The sequence below is a fragment of the Haemaphysalis longicornis genome, unplaced genomic scaffold, assembly GCF_048455015.1.
Source record: "Haemaphysalis longicornis isolate Haplotype H1 unplaced genomic scaffold, Haemaphysalis longicornis Haplotype H1 scaffold_7, whole genome shotgun sequence".
Classification (NCBI taxonomy): domain Eukaryota; kingdom Metazoa; phylum Arthropoda; class Arachnida; order Ixodida; family Ixodidae; genus Haemaphysalis; species Haemaphysalis longicornis.
Window position 1 is genome coordinate 188,725,965 of NW_027526422.1, and position 7,398 is coordinate 188,733,362.

A 7,398-nucleotide genomic window follows, 5' to 3' on the forward strand; every position below is an offset into this window, starting at 1 on the left:
AGTTTGTTGTCTGTTTGTGTGTCCCATGTTTCCTGCCAAGATTTGCGCAAGGTAGGGAACACACGGTACATCTATGCTACTGGGGAGAGCAGCCACAGCGGCACCCTGGTCAGCAATTTCGTTCCCCCGAATGCCACTGTGACCTGGAACCCAGCAAACAACTATTTTTAGTTTTGCGTGATCAGCAAATGTTAGAGCTTTAATTAGATGCTGCAGCACAATGTTTTTCGTAGGTCTGAAGCAATGCAAGGCTGTTACCACACTTAGAGAGTCTGTAAAGATAATGGAGTGTTCTGTTCTGGTTTGTGTAATGTGTTGTACTGCTAATAGGATACCATGCGCTTCTGCCGTAAAAATGCTGCTATTTCTGTGTAATGTCTTCGTACTGGTAAAGTTGGGGCCATATGCAGCACATGCGACGGCCGAACAAGACTTTGAAGCATCGGTGTAGAAGGCGGTGTGCGGGTATTTGTGTTGTAACTGCAGGAAGTGCTGTAGTATAAGTTCTCTGGGCGCATTTCGTTTGTCGATGTGTTTGAAAGAAATATCACACGAAATTGCTGACCTCTCCCAAGGCGAAACGAGGTCAGCAATGGAAGGCTTTATGCTCTCCTCAAATGAAATCCCTAGTTCCTCAGCGAGGGCTCTCACTCGTATAGAGAAAGGAACGGGTATCGACGGCCGTGCTGCAAACAACGGATCGGATGAAATGTTGTTTATGATAAAGCTACATGGGTGATTTTTTACAGAAGTCGCCTTAATAGCATACAGCAAGGAAGTGTAAGAACGCTGGTGTTCAAGGCTCCACCTATCACACTCTGCATGCAGGCTTTCAATGGGACTCGTCCGGAACGCTCCAGATGCAAGACGGAGACCCAAGTGCAGGACTGGGTCCAACATTTTCAGAGCAGTTTTACAGGCGGACCCATAGGACGACACTCCCGTAGTCCAACCGTGAGCCAATAAGGCTGGTAAAAACGCGGAGGAGTATTTGTTTGTCCGCTCCGTAGGAGCAATGCTAGAGGACCTTCAGGATATTCATGGTTTTCAGGCATTTCTGTTTCAGCTGTTTTATATGCGGAATGAATGTCAGTTTTTCATCAAGGACCACGCCTAAAAATTTGTGTTTCTTTTTGAGAGGGATTGAGACACCTTTAAGCTTAATATCAGGATCAGCATGAATCCCTCGCCTCCTTGAAAATAGAAGAGAAGTACACTTTTCTGGATTCAGATTAAATCCATTCCTGTCTGCCCAGTCAGCGACTTTGTTGACCCCAAGCTGGACTTGCCTCTCGCAAACCGACAGATTACAGGATTTGAAGGAGATTTGAACATCATCTACATACACTCTTAATCTGGTTCCACGTAAGATCCACTTAGTAACTGGAACTTTTTTGCAAAAAAGTTCCAGTTATATAATTGGAACTGTGTTCCACATATCCTGAAAATTAAGTGGAACAGTGCACCACATATTTTTGCAACTAAATTATGTGGATCGGTGTTCCAAATAAAAGTATGCGGATCACTGTTCCAAATAAAAGGGTAGTTAAAGTTACTGGAACATTGATCCATGTAAAATGATTATGGAATTTATCCGGTGCGCCGTTCCAGGTACCTTCAGACTAGCTGTTTATATAAAACGGTGTTCCTATAGGCATTGGGAAGCTGTCTATGGGACTCCACTTTTCCAATATTTCTGCTTTCCTGTCGGTATACACCGAGGTCATATGCCAGGCTGGCGGATGCATTGGTATCAGCAGGAAACCGCAAGCACCATTTTAACACAGCCTTGATATATGACCCGCAGTGATACCAACAATTGGAAAGCAGAAACCACCGCAGCAGTGTGGTCCCTGACAGTTCCCAACAGTTGCCTATCGGAGCACAGTTCTATATAAAAGTTAGTCTGAGGCACCTAGAGCGGCACACCCTCTTTGGCTTCACCCGCAGAATCCTGTGCTGGGTTTCAGCTGCATATAAAAGAAACAATATACTTGCATTAAAATACGCACGAAACAAACTATTATGACTCAAACACTGCTTTTTAACATACTATACAACTTTATTGGGTGTTAGTATTCATACATTTCAGATTTGAATAGCTGTCTATTTTAAATTGCAGAGAAAATGACCAACGTACAAGGAATAAATACCATAACGACAACACCAGGCTTCAAGTGGCATTTTCACATATTCACTTTTACTCAAAAACATGGTTAATAAAGACGGTATTAGGGTCGACTGCTTCATAAATAATTAGACGTGTGCGTCTACCGCGGCACTGACACAGACATTATACAACAGTGAGCATCAAATATGCTGTCTTATCAGACAAACCAAGGTAATTCAAAGGCGGAATTACTCATTGCGATTGCCATACTGTGTTTACGCATAACTGTTTGGGAAAATGCAGTTTGCTATTAAATTGTAGGGAAAGGCCTAAAAACAAGCCATACACGGTTGTATTATCAGAAACCTACAACAGTGCAGTGCAAGAGTTTAGGAAAACAACGCTCGAGCCAAGATTAACGATAAAACATTTTGACACGAGAGGTCATATGCGGCAGTATGCCACAATTAAAACATGATTATTAAAGATAGTAGTTTCCTGACACCAGACGTAAGTGTAACATCAAGCTATTTGAAGGCAAAATAGACTTTATGAGCGTCCTGAAAAGGCCTTTGACTTAAGGCACGTTACTTGACCAAACAATTTGTAGTTGTTTAAAATAATTCATCCCAGGAAATCTCGCAAAAGCTAGCGTGAATCTTATATAATTTTGCAAACCAGGTAGCTCGAAGCATGTTACACATAATAAAATTTAACAAGCAGGCTAATTATATACGTCATCAATTCAAGCGGGAACGAGTCAGACATCCTTAAGAAGCAAACAAGCCAGCGTTGAATCATACAGGGGACCAGTTTTACAAAGAAGACTTGAAAGTATTTTTTCCAGCCTCAACGTTTTACCTTAGGTAAAATTCACAGTTGCGTGCTATAAAAACCCTCCCGTCTTGCTGTCAGTGTAATTGTGACCAAATCCCTGCAACTGCCAAGCAAGAAATGCAACTTTGTTCAAAGGAGAAGACTTGTTCACGCCAAATAAGCACATTTTAAATTCTTCTACGGCATGGGTGTCAGCTCACTTACAGTACTAAAATTTATCAATGAAGGCGCAAGCCATCTGCGTAAATAAGCACTGCCACTTTCGCATCAGCAGCAGCACTGCCACGAAAAAAAATCTTATGAGCTACACTTGAATAATAGGACGTTACAATGCGGTGCCATGAAATACATTAACACCCAGTATAGATTCAAAGACAGCCTGCGCATTGTGCCAATTATGAAAAATAAGGCACAACTTCAGTGTTCAGTTGACATGAAACTTGCATGTGCCAGTAACCTAAACCTCTTCATCTGATTTCACCCCCTTCATGCCTTTCATCTGACCTCCTTCATGCCTTTCAAGAGATACTTTAACCTCTACCAATAATTTAAAATGCCAAGTAGAGCTGAACACTTCAAGTATTTCCACAAAGACTCCAACTTAAATGACACCAGGCCACTGTCAAATTTCTCATGCTTTCCAAGAACTCCCTGCAAAAGTCCCAAGAACTCTTCAAAGGCACACAACCATAAGAACATGATGACACGATGAAAAAGATGACATATGCGGCGAAGAGGATGACCACATCCTGAAGTGACAATGCAGGCGGCGAATCCGTGATGTGTTTCTTGTGGGCAATATTGATGGCGCCAGTCCCTTCTCTCAAAATAACCGGGCCTCGAGAAGACTTACTGCTCACCTCATGTACCTTCAAGGAGACAAGAATATTTTGTTACATGGTTGCTTTAAATGAGTGAGTTGCTTAGGCCCTTCATAACACAGTAATTGATATAAAATCAGTGATTTCTTGCGTTTTTTCTGGGAGTGCTGCCTAAGGTGAAAGTGCGCTAAACAATATCACCACAGACAATCAATGAAATTGCCCTGATTCTGGAAAGTATCCCACCTTGCTGCCTCGGTATCCTAAATATAAGGTTTTTTATCCTTGAGAGGTTTCGTTTATTAATCAAATAACAATTACTATAATCACCTTTCGGCATTATATTTTACACACCTTCTCTCTGCAAAAAATTTTCTCTGTACTGCATAATGTGCTCCCTAGAATGCTGTAGTGAGGCTGGCTTAATATAACTTACAGCTAAACGATGTTTCTACCGCAAAGAAATAAATGGCCAGTCATAGGAAATCATAAATATCGCACTGTGGCAGACATTTTTGGGGGAATTAGTTCCACCTAAAATATTTCCCTATCGATATGTATTACCTCCATGGTTCGTAGTGGTATGAGGCAGAAGTTGAGCTTACTAATGCTGAACTAGGCTGTTGCACAATTTTCTTATAAATCGCAACTATAGCACATTTTCTTGCAGACGTCACTTTCTGTACTCTAAACAATTTCCTTAAAAAATTACCCCTTATTTAACCACCTGTCAAAATCCAATGCAAGCATTACTCATGCTACGCCTGTATTTGGGAGTATTATTGGTGCTACGGGCGTATTAAAAGCGGGAAATTTAAATCGTCAGTTGCCACCGTATTGTTGTAGCAGCAACCACGTTGGGCGTGTCCGTGGTGCTGGCAAATCACAGCAACAACTCTCAAGGTGTAAAAGCTAAATATTTACAAAACTTAAATACAAAATAGTGTTTTTTTTTGCCACTGTTGGAGCATCCGTAATAGGCGGAATGTGAACACAATGGCCAATATTGGCGTTCACGATAACTTGTTAACAGTGAGATTTTATTAGGATGAACAGCCCCAGAAATTGAGTCCCGTAAAAACAAAATGCCAGCTTACCCAACCAAAATTAAGACCCGGGTGTTTCTGCCAGGGACGTCTCAAAGTGCACTTCCAGGAAAGTTTCGCTAACGTGTTCCGAAAAGCTCCTACTGTCACCTTGAGCCACAGGCCAAGCTGTCACTGAAAAGAAGTTCAAGTTTCAAACCATTAGTTACAAAGAAACTACCTAAAAACGCGCCATGAAAGACCCAAAAATGGCAGTGCGTACTTACTTGTAGAATGCAATGATTTCATCCCGTGCAAGAGCTTTAATGTGTTGCCTTCTGATGATACACTTCCAAGAAGGGGTCGAAATACAATTAATATGGCCATATGCATTCCTTGTACAGCTGTTTTAGGTCTATCTTCGCCCTATTGCCTAGAAAATAAACAGTACAAAAATATCAGAGAATAAATTTATGCCTTGCTTTACCCAGGGAGCACGAGAAAATATTGAACAATGTCTGATTCGTTCCACGAAAGTCGAATGTCTTTTTTACAGCGGAAGCCCTGGTAATCTTTTCTTGCTAAACAATTTGAGATATAAAAATATTTGAACATACTTTAAGCTCACCTGTCCTTGGTCTATGCGAACTGGTGAATATCTGCACAATGTGCACGACTCAAAAGGTACTATTTTGTGGCTTATGAGCTCCACAGGGCATTCATAATCCGCCGCACTCTTCCCGACGACCCTTCAGCATGCCGAAGATGTCTTCAGCCAGTAAATGCCACAGCCATGACTTCGCAGGAGCATGTAAAGAATGGAAATAATTTGTTTTCATTTTTTTTTGCAGACAAACAAAAACATTTGTCACAACTTATCAGTGGAGGGCCAAATGTCTCCACAGTCAGCCACAGACTCTTTCTGAACAGGTCATAGAGTATGAATACAGAATGTAGCAATCTGCTTTTGCAGTATAGTTTCTACGTTCAAAGGAGAACAAAAATGAATTAATGTTTGGTGCACATCATGATTCAACAACTTTGCACCTGAGCGTTTCGAAAATTTTCCGACTCTCTAGCTGCCACTGACATTGATAGCATAAAATGGCAGGAATGAATTATTTTTAAACTTACTTTGTGGCGTTAAAACTTCTAATAGTCCACACGTGAGCTTTATGGGTAATTATTCTGAGGTCTGAGGTTACCATTGACATTGACAGCATAGAAACGGCTCCACACTTTCTGCGTGTTTCCACCTGACTTCCCCTCCACAAAAGGAACGTTTTGTTACTACGCTGCTGCTCAGACAACCACTTTCCCTTGCATTTCACTACACGTCAGGGAGCCAACTAAAGTTGACTAGTGTAAACAGACCATTTAAATTCATCGAAGGCATTGGAAGAAACGGGGAACAACTACACACACAGCACAGATAAACGTAAGCAGTGCTGCCGCCAACGTCTTGAACGCACATCAACATTAGGCGGAATAGCGTGATTAGCACAGTAAATTTATGGCTCTCATAAGACCAACACAACGCAATTAACACGGAAGTTTGAAAATACCGATAAGGCTAAAGACAGACGCTCCGACAAACAAGCCGTGCAGTGTGTGCGCGCGAGACAATAGCGTGCGACTAACCCGAGAAGATTCAGTACCGCTGACAGGTACAGCAACCGTCAATATAAAACTAAGCAACACCACACCATAAGGGGACATGCAGACTCGAGAAATGCGCGCGCCAGCAACTTTCTAAATAGCACTAGCTAACGTATGCAGTCAGAAACGTCAAGCCGACTCCGACCCACAAACACACAAGCTTAAAGTGAATAACGGCCGCAAACGTTTCTCGCATCGAACAGACAGCGGAGCGGCACGTTTATCGGACGCAGTGATGAACAAGTCAATGAACAACAACCGTTACCAGAACATAAATAAGCAGCACTGACCTTTTTTGCGCATCCCGGCAAAACTTCACTTCGTCGAACAGTAAATACAGCCCGAGGACATGAAGAAACCCGCAGTTTCACTCTACAACCAAACTGGTAACCGTTCCCGCCAGTCTGACTGATAGTTCATTTAGTACATCAGGCGCATAACGCGAGCAATCAAGAACACCGCTATAGAAGGCCACTGGTGGCGCTGCATGCGGACGAACAAAAACTAGCTTGCGAAAACGTTGAGACGTAGGGGCGCTGCTGTCGTGAAAAGTGTTCACGCAGTCCCGTTTTTCCCTCATCGTCGTTGTACCCGTTGCCGTCCCACTATACCATGCATCAACGCAAGCGGCGCTGCCTTGCGGCTGTCAACGCATGCGCACGGCATGCCGCACTGAAGTGGCGGTCGTTTCGTAATGGTTTCGGTCAACTTTTCCTTCCCCCGTGCCTTGGGCGATGCACGCCATGGCCAGCGACCAGTCCGCGGAAGAGATCACAAGCTCGGCACCCTTGATCGCTTATATTTGCTTCGGAAAATGGGAGTAGGCCTCTAAGCGGACGTCTACGCGGCTCTGAGGCTGGAACAAAGAGCTCAGATATTAGCCAATTTAACACGTTAGTTGGGCTAAAGTTGTTTCTCGCCGCGGGCCGTGAGCGCGTGCGGTATG

At 43.0% G+C, this 7,398-nt stretch overlaps 1 long non-coding RNA gene across 2 annotated transcripts; it reads right to left on the reverse strand.

The window, feature by feature from the left end:
• Positions 1–1,426: 1,426 nt before the first annotated feature.
• Positions 1,427–5,587, reverse strand: LOC144145640 (uncharacterized). Of its 2 annotated transcripts, XR_013317549.1 has the most exons (4): positions 5,422–5,587; positions 5,081–5,226; positions 4,866–4,988; positions 1,427–3,816 (listed from the first exon to the last, which is right to left on the reverse strand). It is a non-coding gene; the product is annotated as an uncharacterized LOC144145640 (long non-coding RNA). The 2 variants fall into 2 exon arrangements; XR_013317548.1 differs by having other exon boundaries at positions 5,081–5,587.
• Between the last annotated feature and the right edge of the window lie 1,811 nt (positions 5,588–7,398).